Below are 13,995 nucleotides of genomic sequence, written 5' to 3' on the forward strand. Positions count from 1 at the left end.
CTGACTGAGCCACCCAGGCTCCCCTCCTTACACATTTATAATATTGTGTCCAAATTACCTCGAATGTTCACATAATCCATCTGTTACGCAAAATGAGATACCCAGCCCAAACAGCCATGTTGGGTCCAAATAAAAGAGTTGGAAATTCATCCATGTGATATTGTTTTTCCAATGTTACTGCTCTGGCAGTAACAGCAAGAAAGAAAACCAGGAAGGAACAGTAAGGAGATATTACCTAACAGTGAAGGAATTAAGATGGTGGTCCAGTCTATACAAGACAAGACTTCACATTTCTTCCCGTTATGTTTTATCACAGTTTGGGCACTTTCCCCGCCCTCCACTACCTTTTAGAGTTTATACTGTCTGTACTTGATAGTTTATACTGTGTATATTTTTAATGTCATTTAACAAGTCTCAACTCTAGGCAATTTCCCTTCTCACGCTGTAGCTATGATACCACAGAAGGGTGGAACTCACTTAATTATGATCCTTTAAGGCAAGACCTCCAGCCTTCATACACAACAGCTTGAACTTCCAATAACACAGGGAGATAAATAGAAAAAGTGCCTGGAAGGGGAAACCAAGATTTTCATCTGGGCTGTCTCTCATTATGAGTTTTTAGAAAAGGAAAAAAAAAAAAAAAAAAAAAAAAAAAAATATATATATATATATATATATATATATATATATATATATATATAACTGCTTTAAGGGTGCCTGGGTGGCTTAGTCAGCTGAGCATCTAACTCTTGATTTCTGCTCAGGTCATGATCCCAGGGCTGTGAGATTGAGCCCTGAGTCTGGCTCTGAGCATGGAGTCTGCTTAAGATTCTCTCTCTCCCTCTGCCCCTCCCCCACTCGTTCCCTCCTCTCCCTCCTCCTCCTCTTCCTCCTCCTCTTCCTCCTCCCTCTTTATCTTTCAAAATAAAGGAATAAACTTAACAATAACAACAACAAAAGAAACAAAAACCTGCTTTAATGATCTATTATCTCACTTTTCTCCAGGAAGCACGCTTTTCTGGATGTGAAGGCTGCATCTTTTTTAAACTCATGAATCCTGGAGAAGTCCACTTGTTGTGAGCAATTATGTCCCTCATCAGCTTTGGAGCCACAGCTCCCATTTGCAGCTCCAGCTGCCTCTTCGTGGGGGAGGGAAGGCCCTGGCAGCTGTCCAAGGCCGCACACCAAGCAAGAAAATCAAAGTTCGCAAAGAGCGTTGAGTACCAGCTCCACCGGATTAGGCCGGGAGAAGTGAACCGTTCAGAACCGCTCTCTGGTTTATTATCTTCTCTCCCGTTCCCAGGGAGTATCTTCTACAGATAAGCAGGGGTGGGAAAACGTATCAGCACTCTAAATGCAAGTTTACAGAAGGAAATTCAATTAGCAGAGGGAAAACCATATGTAGATACAGACGAGGTAGGACTATACCCACAACTCTTACACCTATAAGCTCTTTTCTGCCTAGAATATCTGCCGTAAGGCCGGTTCACCTCACTCTGCCTCTGGGCAGCAGGCGGCCCTCCTGTTTCCAGGCCTCATCCGAGGCTGCCTCACTCGGGGGTTTACACGTTCAGCTTTATCCTGGCCGGACCTTCTGGAGACTTCTCCAAGACTCCAGCGGACGTCCTCCTCGGGGTTTTGGCTCGCCCGGTTTCTGGCTTCCCCGTGGTGCTGGCTGAATTATAGTGCACTCCGCCTGGAGGAAAGACGCGGAGAACCCCCATTCAGATTCACTGCTGAAGCGTCACTTTGCTGTTTTGTCTTGCCATTGAGTTGCTGGCTCACCTCCTGTCTCCGTCTATCTTTACGCTGCACAAAGCAGACCCGAGAAAAATTCAAACAGTCCCTCTCTCTGCTTCAGGAGTGACCACCTAACCACAGGCCAGGTGCTTCCGGCCTGCATTCTTCTGCCTGGCGGACCCCTGGACACGAGCTCTGGTAGCCACTTTCCGTTCTGCCTTTTGTTTACTTCCTGCCCGCACCGTAGACGCTGGTTGAGAGTGGAGAACAGTGGAGTGGAAAGGAGAGAGCTCTGAACTTGAAGTCATAGCAGTTCTAATCCTCCCGGCCTGAGGCCTTAGTGTCTGCGTGACCTTTAGTTGTCATTTAACCTCACTGAGACTCAGTTTCTTCATCTGTAACATGGACATCCACGTGCTCCTGCTCAGTCACCAGGGGCCAACAGAAACTCCTTCCCCAGAGATTTCCCCTCAGACCTAGTCTCCATATATATATATATTTTTTTTAAAGATTTATCGCATGTATTCTGCTTAAGAGCTAAAAACCAGACTCCTTTAAAAAAGCAGAAATAGGGGAACCTCGGTGACTCAGTCGGGTAAGCGTCTGACTCTTGATTTCAGCTCAGGTCATGATCTCACGGTTCGTGAGATTGGGCACCGATTCCGGCTTCGTGGTGACAGCGTGGAGCCTGCTTGGGATTCTCTCTCTCTCTCTCTCTCTCTCTCTCTCTCCCTCTATCTTTGCCCCTCCCCTGCTTGCTCTGTCTCTCTCTCAAAATAAATAAATAAACTTAAAAAAAAAAAGAAAGTAGAAACTGAAGCTGACATGAAGATCTAGAGAATTTCTAATAATGTGTTGTGCAGTTTAATTGAATTACTTGATAGAAAACAATTCAGCAGCGCTGGGTGCCTGGTGGAGGCCCCACAGGTGAGCCCTCTTCTTTCTTCCTCAGGACACATTTTCATCTCCAGATCTGGTACAGAAGTTTCTAGGAAACCAGGGAAGAGAAAGTGAAAAGTATCAAATGCCCAGGAAGGCATTCAGAATATTGGGTTTCTTTCCTTTTTTTTTTTTTTTTTTTAATGTTTGTTTATTTATTTTTGAGAAAGAGAGAGAGAGAGAGAGAGGCAGAGAGAGACACACACACAGAATCCAAAGCAGGCTCCAGGCTCTGAGCTGTCAGCACAGAGCCCGATGTGGGGCTCGAACTCACGAGCGGTGAGATCATGGCCTGAGCTGAAGTGGGACGCTTAACTGACTGAGCCACCCCGGCACCCCATGGGTTTTCCTTTACAGAGCAGCCTTCTGGATATGTGTTCCCTTGAAGCAGAAAGGGTAAAGTTAAATCCCCCTGATCTCATTCTGTTCAGGAGTGAGCACAGCAGGTGCACAAGGGGATCCACATACAGCTTCTCCAAACTCCTCCACTGTGATCCCAGGCAAGGGAGCGTGGGCGCACCTAAGGCGCCTGTTAAGCCAAGGAGAAGACCGGTGCGACCTGTGGTCATTTACAAAGCCACATGACCACACCTGTGACCGCGACTGCAACGGCTCCGAGAGGTGGCTGTGGGTGCAAAGGGGAGCTGACGCGTTACTGCAGAGGAATTCCTTCTTTAGAAAGCCCTCCCGTTTCTCTTGGTGTGTGCTTTGGGTTAGGAGCAGAGAGGTGGGAATTGGGTCCCACGCAGCGTCCCCCATGCCGCGCAGGCGGGCCATTCTGCAGCGTTCTGGGTGTCAATTCTGAATCAGAGGCTGCCGCAGAGAGATGGCTGGCTGGCCTCTTATCCAGCCGTCCTGTGTGCACGTTTACCGAGTGCCTATTGTGTGCCACACAGTATTTTTTAGCGCTCTGCTGGTCTGAGCTCATTAATTCCTCACAGCACCTCCAGAGGCAGGCACCACTTTTATCCCCGCTGCACAAACAGAGAAACTGAGGCAAAGGGAGGTGTAGCTTTCTTTGTGTCCTCTTTGCTAGAAATTGTTTTTGGTTTGTGGTTATTGACTTGAAGGTGGCAATTTCCAGGGGAAAAGTTTTCTTTAATTATTTTAAGTTTATTGATTTATTTTTGAGAGAGAACACAAGCGAGGGTGGGGAGTAAGAGTGAGAGAGAGAGAGAGAGGCACAGAACCTGAAGCCGGCTTCAGGCTCTGAGCTGTCAGCACAGAGCTCAACGGGGGGCTTGAACTCATGGACATGAGATCATGACTTGAGCTGAAGTCTGACACTTAATTGACTGAGCCACCCAGGCATCCCTCATTGCTGTTTTAGAATACTAACCTATGATCAGTTGGTATATGTTAAGGGTAAGACTCAATAGTTCAAAAATAAGTGATTCTTCTCTTTCTATCTTAGTATTCTCATTATTTCTGGCCATTTGTTTTAAGATCTATGGGATGTTCTATATATGGAAGGGGCCCTAGTTAAATGGCAGTCTCTAGATCTGGATACTAATTTTCATCTCTGCCTTCTCAAGAAAGCCTGGCTTTTGCCTATTCAATGGAATTCTTGTAGTGCGTAAATCTTATAAAAACACATGGAGATGAAAAATAAGGGCTTGGGTGAAAGGGTTTTTCTTCAGCTGCTGGGGACCCAGCTGGGCCACGTGGGTTGTGGAAGACACAGAAGAAGAGAGGTCTTTGGAAGTAGGTGGCCAGAGCGGATACGACTCATTCAGTCCACGTGGTCAGTAAAGACGTGGGCGGAGGTGTGAGATGTCCCCTCGTCCTTACAGTCCACTGGGTGCCGTTTAGATCCCAACAATTCTCATCTTCTACAGGCTCTTTCTGATCGCAGCCCGGATCCAATGACTGGAAACAAAGGAATTTCACTTACTCCTGAGCGCGGGCAAGACACTGGAAAGAGCACGTGTAAATCATCAAGAGTAGAAAACACAGCTTCAACCATATGTAACTGGTGAGCGTAACAAGACTGCTTGTGACATAAACAAAACACAGCATGACAGTCTTTCCCCCAACAAACCTTTAAGCTTGATTCAGTGGGATTGTCTCCTGCCCGGGGATGTGAACTCTGGCACATCTTACTGCTTTTGCCTCCAATCTTATATAAAAGATACTCCAAGGTCACTTTAGGTTGCAAACACAGTCTCCATTCAGTAATTAGAATGTCATGGCGCAGATGTTAATCAAAACTTTGAACGTGAAGGCATCCAATTGTCTGACTTCCTTCAGTTCTGACCTGCTTCAGGCGTGGTCCTCTTGTCTCCACCCCTCCCTGTTCACTCCCTCCCCCCTCTCCTCCCTCCTCACCCCCTGCTCACTCCCCTCCCTCCTCACCCTCTCCTTGCTCAAGCCCCTACTCACTCCCCTCCCTGCTTACCTCCCTCCCTCTTTCCTCTCCTCCCTCTTCACTCCCTCCCTCCTCCTTCCCTTTCTTCCTCCCTCCCTTTTCTACTCATCCCTGCTCACTTCCCTACCTCTCACACCCCTCGTTCCTCACTCCCCTCCCTCCTCACCCCTTCCCTGTTCAACCTCTGTCCACTCATCTCTCTGCTCACCTCCCAGCCCTCCCTCCCGCATCCTTCCTCCTCTCCCTACTCACCCCCTGCTCACTCCCCTCCCTTCCCATTCCCCTCCTTACCTCCTCCCTGTTCAACCTCCTGCTCACTCACCTCTCTGATCACCTCCCAGACCTCCTTCCTCCCTCTCTTCCCTCCCCCCTTCCTTCATCCCCTCCCTACTCACTCTCTGCTCACCTCCCTCCCTTCCCATTCCCTCCTTACTCACCCCCTCCCTGCTCACCCCCCTGCTCACCTCCCTCCCTTCTCGTTCTCCTCCCTCCTCACTCTCTCCCTCCTTCCCCCCTCCCTGTTTATCCCTTTGTCACTCCCCTCCCTCCTCACCCCTCCTTCCTCACCCCCCTGGTCACTCCCCTCCCTGCTCACTCCTGTCCCTCCTCACCCCCCATTCACCCCTCCCTCCTCCTTCCTCTCTCCTCATTCTTTTCCCTCCTCACCCCTCCTCCCCACTTACTCCTTGCCTCCTCCCCTACCTCCTGACCCTCTCTCTGCTCCCCTCCCTGCTCTCCTCTAGTCTTATCTCCTCCCTCTTCATCTCCCTTCCTTCTCACCCCCTCCCTGCTCACCTCCCTTGCTCACCTTGCCCTCCTTGCTCACCTCTTCCTCCATGTATACTTTTGTGAACATCAAAGAGAGGAGAGGGAGGGAGGGGAGCTTAGTTATCCCTGGGCCTGAAGCTACCGTCCCTAATTAGGTTGCCGATGATTAACACAGACCTTTCCTCCGTGGCTACGTCTTTGGGCTCTTTGAAGTACTCCGCTGAGCTCTTCTCCCATAGCTTCCGTTCCCCGTGTGGATTCACCTCTGTTCCAGTGGGCCATGTGGAATCTCCCCTTAGCTGCTGGCTGTCCAGTGAACTCCTCTGCTGGGATATTCTTACCGTAGGCAGCCAGATGGGCTGGGTCTCTCTCTGGCATGGCTCACACCGCCTCGCCGGATCCTCTGCCCCGCCAGCCCTGAGGATGCGGGCTGACCCCATCACAGAGCACTCTCCCAGCGTTAGCACCAGAAGAGTGAGGCAGCTCCTTGCTCTTTGGACACATTGCCCCTGCAGAAGGCAGGCCTTAGGTGACACTTCATCCTGGCATTCTTAGTCATGAGTTGGAAACTGGTCCTTCGTGTATAGCCGTTGCCATTTCCAAATTTTCTGAGGGGTCCCTGAAACTCTCTAGCAGCCTCTCGCTCTACACCCTTCAGGGTGGAAGATGGTACCCCTGCCATTCTCCCAGATAAAGAGGATGGGCGTTCACACGACGGTAGCACTTCTTGCGAAAAGGAAAAGAAAAATGGAAAGGGAAGGAAAAACCTTGCTAATCTCCTTGGTCTCCTTTTATACTTTTGATCTGACTGAAAGCTTCAAGATTCATGGGACAAGTTTTCGAGGCCTTTCCAAATGGTTGTATGTGAAGCTGAAGGTCTTACCTTGCTTCCACTTTGACATATTACATCCGTTGTATCACCCTGTAGAAGCAGAGGCTGGAAGAATTCAATGCTAACACGCTGTCGTGCGTATTATCCCAAGTAGCTCTGATCAACTAGATATGTGCCTCTTTTCTGCCCCTGCCCAGGGACATGAGGTACACGATTTGGGCCTGGCAGCCTCAGAGCCACAGAAGAATAAGCCTGTTGGGACCAGTCCTTTTTATTTATATTTATATTGTCCTAGACAATGCCAGCACTTCTAACAGGTTGGGTAATGGGCGGGTAGGGGGTTTCAGCTCATTGAGGGGAGGAAGAGAAATTAATTTTTATCTTTTTTGGCCCCGGTGTTTCAATGTACAGGGTGAGGTGGGAAGGGAGAGGTGCATATTCCTTGGCATTTAGAGGGAACTCACTGGTCACCCCGGTAACGAATCACAACCCCCAGTCAGCCAGGTCACAAATCCCACTGTGGCATACTTCACTTTGTGGGCTACCGTGCTGTCTGTTAACATCATCATGCTACATTACAAACAACCACAAGCTCAGGGGCCTCTATGAGGCAATGTCTGTTGTTTATGTATATGTCAGAGAGTTCCCCTGGGGATTGGCCAGATGGTTCTGCTGATCTGGCTGGGCTCACTCTTGAATGGAGGTTGAGTGAATGCTGGCCAATCTAGGCCCACCTCGGCTGGGATTGACAGGAGATCTGGCTCTGTTTCACATAAATCTTCTCCTATAGCAGGCTAGCTCGGGCAGATACAGGTGTAAAAGTGGGTGGAAATCTGCAGGAACTCTTGAGGCCGAGTTCTTGGAATTGGCACACTTTTCTTTTCTTTTCTTTTCTTTTCTTTTCTTTTCTTTTCTAAGTTTAGTTATTTTTGAGACAGAGAGAGGGAGAGAGAGAGACAGAGACAGAGGCAGAAAGAGAGAGGAAGAGACATGAAATCCCAAGCAGGCTCTGCATTGTCAGCATACAGCCTGATGTGGGACTCAAACTGATGAATCGTGAGATCATGATCTGAGCCCATCGGATGCTTAACCGACTGAGCCACCCAGGTGCTCCTGGCACTCTTATTTTCAACTTGGACGTCCTGTGTTTCTTATTTGCCAAATCTGGCAACCCTATATTTCATTCTACTGGCCCAGATAAGTCCTGTGGCTGAGCCCAAAGGGGAGGGGCAGGGCAGATCGCCCTGCCCACAGCAGAAAGCCTTGCAGTTACCTGGCAAAGGGCAAGGACCTAGGGATGGCTAGAAATGCAATCAACCTACCCCCTGGGCTTTTCTATAACCTTTGTCTTTCTGGCCAAGGACAGTCATATTTATAGTGGTCTCCCTCATGGTCCCTTCACCTGCATTGCTTACAGTTGACATTGACTTTGTAAGTGGCCATACTCCCTTGCTAAAGTGACTCCTGCCCTCGCAAAAGCTTTGCAAACAGATGATTCAAAGTCCTGCTTTGGCACCGTGATGAATTTCATCACTTTTGGCCCTTTTGGTCCCAAAGAGTCAAAAACGGTAACTGTGAACTCTGACAATATCAGGGTATTATGGTGCCAGGATCACTGGTGAGTAAGAATGACAAGTGAGAGGGAAGAAAGAGGCACAGAGCCAAATGGGGGCTACAGACTTTGGAAGACAGAGCCAAGGGGTGGCAGGAAGAAGCTGGCAACGAGATTGTAACTCAGGTCATGGTTTCCAAGCCTGCTTAACCACCCGAATCACCTGGTGATATTCTACATTCCTTAGGTCCCTGTGAGGACTGTGGACTCCTAGTCTTTATCAATCTTAGAGACAGAAATCCAGTTCCTCAGGTTTTCTCCACGCCAGTGTTAGCGGGATCATACCCTTTGATGGAATTAAGATTGGCTGGAAACCTCCCTCCGCGAAAACTAATTGCACGTAATTCTTAAACTCTCTTTTTCTCAGCTGTATTTCATTAATTTTATGGCCACTATCTCTCTGCATTAGAGATAATGATTACAAAAGTTGTGTTTGGCTTTTCATATATTTGCTTACATTTTTGCCTTGCACATTCCCCCAGAGAGATAGTGTGCCGGTTTGGTGTTAGTGTGGAATAGTCAGAATTTTTCTGATATTTAAGTATTTGTTTCGTTAAAACAGTACGATGTGAGGACTGGAAGAAGAGGGAGTAGCTATTAGCATGATTTAATTTTATTGCTTTTGGAGTAGCAAATGTTCATTGACTTGCAGACAAATTATTTTATTTCTCTGAAAAACTGTAGTACACGAGTGACGGCCGATGATGTGTTTTCTTGGCAAGTACTTTTAAGAAGACTATTTCTTTTCTTCAAAAACAAGTTTTTTTTTTTTTTTAATATCTAGTTTTGAGAGACAGAGAGACAGAGCACCAGCGGAGGAGGGGAGAGAGAGAGGGAGACACAGAATCCGAAGCAGGCTCCAGGCTCTGAACTGTCAGCACAGAGCCCGACGCGGTGTCTAACTCATGAATCGTGAGATCAGGACCTGAGCCGAAGCCGGACGCTCAACCGACTGAGCCACCCAGGCGCCCCTTAAGAAGACTATTTCTGGGGGTGCCTGGGTGGCTCAGTCGGTTGAGCATCCGGCTTCGGCTCAGGTCATGATCTCGCGGTCTGTGAGTTCGAGCCCCGCATCGAGCTCTGCGCTGACAGCTCAGAGCCTGGAGCCTGCTTCGGATTCTGTGTCTCCCTCCCTCTCTCCCTTCCCCTGCTAGTGCTCTGTCTCTCTCTCTCTCTCAAAAGTAAATAAACGTTTTAAAAAAACAAAAGACTATCTCTAAATGTAAAATGCCAAGCAAATTCTTGGGAAGAAGCTGCATATTTCTTCAGTGTGTTCATAGTGGTTCACTGTACCTTTTCCATTTTGTCTGTGCGCCTTAGAAATCCTTTATCTATTTATAGATAGAAATACTTTATCTATTTTTCTTTTTCCTGCTTTAAATGGAAATACTCTGTGGAGAAACCACTTTATATATCTGTATTACCCTCCTGATCAGTTCATTAAAATTCATTTCTAAGAGTTTTTGCGTAGCTTGGACTTATGACCCCAAACACTTAAAGTCAACAGCGTGTCAGAGACTATGTAGTGCAAAGTACTGACATTTTGTAAGCTTTGACAATAAAGGGTAAAGATCTATATTCATTTAGAAACTAATATTGGAAAATAATGCCTTGTAATTTTATAGCGTATCATCTAGTTGATTCTCAAAATAACCCTTGTGTGATATAGGCAGTGAGGTAGCCATATCCCCCTGTCCATGATGAGAAAACTGAAGCTCAGAGAGGTTGGGTGAATTTGCCAGTGTCATCCAGGTATATTGGAGAAGTAGGATAGGAATCCAGGTTTTCTGCCGCTAAGTCCCGACTTTTTACGTTACAGCGTTATGACTTCTAAGACAGAAGTGGTTAGTTAGGGTGAGGCCTGGATACACAAAGATGAATGAGACATCACCCCTGTTTTCCAGGGCTCGTTGGGAAGTTCACTGGGAGACAAATCAAAGCGTGCTTTGCGGTACGGTTTGGTAAGGACCAGGATAGGAGCTGCAGAATGAGGGTGCAAGGGAAGGGGGGCCTAATTCTGTCGGGATTGGGAGCGGGGAAGAGCGTAAGCTCCCGTCATGACAAGAAGGAGTTTCGGTCCATGGTAGTTTTTCTCTTCCACCAGGCCTGAACGTAGAGGAGGAAGTGTTTGGGGCACCTGGGTGGCTCAGTCGGTTAAGCTTAACCGTCTGACTTGGGCTCAGGTCATGATCACTCAGGCTGTGAGTTCCAGCCCTGCGCCGGGCTCTGCGCTGACAGCTCAGAGCCTGGAGCCTGCTTCCAATTCTGTGTCTCCTCCTCTCTCTGCCCCTCCCCTTCTCATGCTCTGTCTCTCAATAATAAATAAATGTTTAAAAAAAAAAAAGAAGAGTAAGTGGTTTTGCTGTGTTTGTTTCCCCCGTGGTCAGGAAACTGAGTGATTGAGGAATTGAACTGATGGTATTGAACGCAGCCACTCTAGCTGAGCAAGAAAGTCTGTGGCAATTGAGGAATTCAAGGTCTGGGTGTAAGGGGCGCTCCCAGTGAAAGGCAGGAGGGGTAAAGCCTCTAGAGGTAATGATGACTCCAGCCTTTGCCCCCACCTGAAGCTTCAGACAGTCATTGTGGCAGATGGTATTTTCCAGAGATGGCCACAGCGATGTCCTTTGTTCCCCATGCTCCTTAACAGGAACCTTCTGTTCCACTATCGAGAGGTTGAGTCTAATTCTTCCCTGGAATTTGGGTGAACTTGTGAGTGCCTTAAACAATAGAGTATTTAAAAGGGATGCTGTGATTTCCAGGACTGGTTGCAAAAAGGTAGACAGCATTGTTTGCTGGGACGCTTTTACTTTATTCGGGCTACTTTCCATAAAAAATAACATCAATACTCCAAGGATGAACCACTGATGTATCTCTGCTCTCTCATGATCTCTATTATCTGTCTATCTATCTATCATCTATCTAATCATCTATCCATCTATCATATATCTCTCTTAATATGAGAGAAAATGTTTCTACATTAGTTCTATTTTACTCTTTCTTTCTTTCTTTCTTTCTTTCTTTTTCTTTCTTTTCTATTAGAGTCACATTATGGATATGTTAAATTTGTTGATACACAGGGTCAGAAATAAAAGTTGAAGTTGAAAATAGATCTGTTTATTTATTAAGAAGACTGCACAGGGGCCCCTGGGCGGCTCAGTTGGTTAAGTGTCTGACTCTTGATTTCCGCTCAGGTCATGATCTCACAGTTCGTGAGTTGGAGCCCTGAGTCAGGCTCTATGCGGACAGTGCTGAGCTTGCTTGGGATTCTCTGTCTCTCTCTGCCCCTCCCCCATTCTCTCTCTCTCTCTATCAAAATAAATAAGCATTAAAAAAAAAAAAAGACAAAAAAAGACTGTACAGAAAGAAAAAGACTGGTGGACAAGGGCAATGTTGTGCCCCGTCCTAAATGAAGTTAATGTTTATCCCTCCACAATCTTATGTTTTGAGGCTTTTCTCTATCTCTCTGGTTTCTCAGGCTCAGTTTTTTTATTGCCATTTTTTGCTCTGTCCATCCCTTACTTATTGCTGGTTTCCATGGTTACTCCCTAGGCCCTCTTTTCCTTCCTGTTTATTCCTTTTTCTTCCCATATTTTCCCTTTCTCCCTCCCCACGCTCCAAGAGTGATCTTGTCCTCTCTCTGGGCTTAACTACTATTTCTTGTGGATTGTCATTAACTCCACAAGCATTTATTGAGTGCCTTCTGTGTGCCAGGCATTCTTCTGAGAGCCGGGGATACAGTTATAGCTTAACATTTTTAGTGGTTTTATGCTTGTGAATTTTATTTTCAACTGGCAATGATCATCGCAGAAATTCAAATATTATTGTATAAATTTACATTAACATAAAATATGTGTTCTGAAGACGACGAATGTTTAGGAAAAACTGAGAAACTGGTTAACAGCTTGAGCCAGCAGACTTTTTCCTACCTCTTAACTTGGAAAGAGTATCTGTTTATCCTTGGTATTAAGGTAGCATGATTGATGAGAAAATAATTTTCCCTTTTTGACACATATTGCACTGGGTAGGATGCAGTTGGGAAGTCCCCTGTGATGACAGCTATTAATGGCAGAAAACCTGTTTGAGGCAGATGCCAGGAGGGAAAGAACTAGGAAGTGTCGTCTTTTACTCTGGTCTACTTGGCTCTCGCACGTTGTGGATTGTACCAGATCCCTGTGGGCCAGGTTTCTGGACTTTAGATTATCTTGATTGACTTCTTTCTTGGACTGGAGTTATTTGGTAATGTTCATAGGGACTTTCCAGAGGAATAACTAGGAAAAATAGCATAAAACCATTCATGCAGTTGAAAGCAGACATCTTTGGTGATATTTATATTGGGCAGAGAGACTGTGCCTTATTTTGGGTTATGTATAAAGACATTCTTGGCTTCCAGAATTCTAACCCTAATGTAATTTGCAAAATTATTTGGTTTGGAAAGACGTGGAAAAGCAAATTTTAAATTGTCACGTAGTTTTTACTTTCTATCCATTGAGGAGCTTAAAAATCAACATGAAGTTAAAGAAATGCAAAACAGTTCATCTTTAAAAAAAAAAAAAAGGTCCATCAAAATCAAAACAAACAGCCAACATCTTTTCCTAGACTATTTGCTTCTAGACTTTGTGTTTTTTCTTTCTCTTTTTTGAGTTTATTTACTTATTTTGAGAGAGAGAAAGAGAGCATGTGCAGGAGGGACAGAGAGAGGGGGAGAGAGCGAATCTCAAGCAGACTCCATGCTGTCAGCACAGAGCCTGATATGGGGCTTGAACCCACGAACTGTAAGATCATGACCTGAGCTGAAATCAAGAGTCAGACGCTTAACTGACTGAGCGACCCGGGCACCTCTGTTTTTTATCTTTTATTGGCATGCTGTTTAGGACTCTTCTTCCTTTTGAACTCAAGACACCAAACGGCTTTGTTCTGAAATTGTTTTCCACCAAAGCAGCTGGTGGTCTGTTAAACACAAAGAGGTGCTTAACTTTTACAAAGCTTCCCATCCTCTTCTTCTATCCCCGTTCTGCTGTTCTCTAACGCCAGTCAGGACTAATCATCTTCAACTGTGTCTCCTGAGGTACTCTCTGGTATTTTAATACCAAAGACCTTTAGGCCAATTATTAAATCACACCCAACCATAGTGACGGGTTTTATTGCAGGCAGCTACTTTGAGTTTCCTTTTATTTTGCTTGGTCAAGAAGCTTCCAGTTAAACCGATGAGAAACACAAATGCATCTGTGATAGGGATGGGATAGAAAATAGGCAGGAGAAATTAACACAGTGGAGGGCATGTTTGGGTAGGAGCGATATCAAAACTCATAAAATTTCTTTGAGGCATGGTAACTGCTGACTAAAGCACAGTGAGGTAGGAAGGAGGGAACACATCAAAACACCTAGCATGTGTCAGTCTCTGTGCAAAGATTTTCCTAACCTTTCTTATTCACATCTCGCAACAAAATTAGGGAGTGATTATCATCCCTAACTCACAGATGAGAAAGTGCAAGTTCAAAGATGTGAGACAATCTGCACCAGATCACCCAGCTCGTAAATGACGGGGCCGGGATTTGAACCCAAATCTGAAGCCAGAAGCCTTGCATTTTTCCAGCACACCACGAATCCCAAATGATGCATGCTACCCATTGACTATTCGATTTCATGATGCGTCAAGAAAGAGTGGGCCAAAGTGTCCTTGTAATTGCTGGCAATGTAACATCTCACCTCCCTAAGTGAAAACACTTGGATGAATGA

At 46.1% G+C, this 13,995-nt stretch overlaps 1 long non-coding RNA gene across 1 annotated transcript; it reads right to left on the reverse strand.

Annotated features, from left to right (window-relative positions):
• Positions 1 to 959: 959 nt before the first annotated feature.
• On the reverse strand, positions 960 to 7,238 carry LOC122205021. Its single transcript, XR_006195875.1, has 2 exons — positions 5,993 to 7,238; positions 960 to 1,350 (listed from the first exon to the last, which is right to left on the reverse strand). It is a non-coding gene; the product is annotated as an uncharacterized LOC122205021 (long non-coding RNA).
• Positions 7,239 to 13,995: the final 6,757 nt, after the last annotated feature.

This window comes from Panthera leo, chromosome D4, assembly GCF_018350215.1.
Source record: "Panthera leo isolate Ple1 chromosome D4, P.leo_Ple1_pat1.1, whole genome shotgun sequence".
NCBI classification, from domain to species: domain Eukaryota; kingdom Metazoa; phylum Chordata; class Mammalia; order Carnivora; family Felidae; genus Panthera; species Panthera leo.